The following is a 1976-nucleotide window of genomic DNA, read 5'->3' as shown; positions in this document are numbered from 1 at the left end:
TAATTAAAAAATAAAAAAAGGAAGGTGCTGTCCATTTATTGTGATTTTTAAAAAGGAAACATTACAGAATGGACTACGAATGGCCCAATTCCAGTTAAATTGTCTGGAAAGTCAATCAACACAATGTTAATGTTCTTTCCCAGTGACAGAATTTCTTAATCATTTTTTTTTTTACTTTCTTCTTTATATTTCTCTGTTTGTTCAGAAAAGTTTGTGAACATGCTTCTTCAGTTGACAAAGTCAAGCTAGCTTCAGCAAAAAGGGAAGATTTGTTATACAAGATACGACTGAAGGGTAGAAACAGAGCCAGGCCTTGGAAAAGACTGGAATCAAGAACAGAATGTTTTCAGGACTTTTTGACTCATCTCAGCCTCTCTATGTCATTCTCTCCCTTGATTTGTTCATTCATTCATCTTTTCATTTATTCGTTATTTATTCATTGAATACCTACTACGTTCCAGGAGTTGTTCAGGTGCTGGGTACATAGAGGTAAACAAGATAAACCAATTTGTGCCTTCAAAGTTCTTATATTTTAGTGAGGGGGTACAGGCAATAAATTAGCGTAAATAAATGCAGGTAGTTTCCGAGTATGGTAAATTTTACAAGGAAAATAAACAGGAGGACATAACAGAGTATAACTGGGGAAGTGCTCGGTTTAGTTATCAAAGTCAGAGAAAGACCTCTTGGCAGAAGAAAAGAAGCTGGAGAGACTGAAGGATTAGAAGGTGCCAGCCTAGTACACCAAGGGAAATAGTGAGAAAGAGCTTGATGACTGGGGGAGCAGAGAGGAGGTCTGTGAGGAGGAGTATTGTGAGTTAGAGGACGGGAGGTACAAAGTGAGATTGGAGAAGTAGCAAGGGAGTCAGAGAGAGTAGGGCTTTATGGGCCCTGGAAAGAAGTTTAGGTTTTATTCTAAACATAACGAAAAGCCATTCGGAGACTTTAGCCAGCAAATGAGCTGGTTTGTTTTGTAAAAGTCACTCTGGATGTTTCAGGGAGAATCGATGGAGCATGAGAGAGGAAAATGGGGAGAGCACTAAAAAATGTTATGTATACTCTGGTTTCTCCTCAAATCATATACATCTTTTGCCTTTTACTAAAGATTTCCATGGAGAGGAACAGGTTGGGGTCTTAAACCAATTTTTTGAGGCCTTAAAAAATGGCAAGGCTAACATATTTTTTAAAATTTTTATGATGGTTGAGGAAAGAAACACAGGTGGCTTAAATTATACTGGTGGAGATAAAGGGATACATATTTTTTAGGAAGAACCTGGAGGATATGCTAACAGATGAGGGAAAGGGAGGCATCAAGGCTTTAGGACTTGTAGGATGGTAATGTCATTTGTGGAGATAGGGAAAGACCAAGAAAAAATCAGGTTGGGGAGAGAAATCAAAATTCCTGTTTGGGAGAGGTGAATTTGAGATATCTAGTGGTCACACAGGTGGAAATGTTTAAAAGACAGGAAGTTGTACAAATCTGAAGATCAAGGATGGAGACATAAATTTTGGAGGCAACAGCGTATATGCACATAGCAGTTAAAGGCAGGAGACTGGATGCTATCATCTAGGAAAAAAGAGAGTTGATCAAGGTGTGAGACAACTCTATAGATAGTATTTCCTGATTATTCAGGGCACAGAGCTGAATATAGTCAGAGCTGCCAAGTTTACATAATAGTTCTAGCCATCCACAGAGACTAATTTAACTCTTTGTCCCATTTCCAACCACCTGGGAGAGAGAATCTAATTGGCCCAGCTTGAGTCACTTGTCTACCCTGGTACAATCAGCCATGGCTGCGAGGACTGGATCATAGAGTGTAAACTAGTTTCTAGGAAGTCAGTCCCTGTAAATTGAGTAGGGGAGGGGGTTAGAGGCCCATTTCCCAGAGAAAGGGGATGGTCCTTGACATCCAAGCTGAGCAGACACTTAAAAATTGATCCAAAATGATATGCATTCATTCTATTTTTTTTTTTTTTTT

Source organism: Propithecus coquereli, unplaced genomic scaffold (assembly GCF_000956105.1).
Source record: "Propithecus coquereli isolate 6110/MARCELLA unplaced genomic scaffold, Pcoq_1.0 Scaffold3, whole genome shotgun sequence".
In the NCBI taxonomy this organism is placed as follows: domain Eukaryota; kingdom Metazoa; phylum Chordata; class Mammalia; order Primates; family Indriidae; genus Propithecus; species Propithecus coquereli.
Note: the sequence above shows the minus strand (reverse complement) of the source record.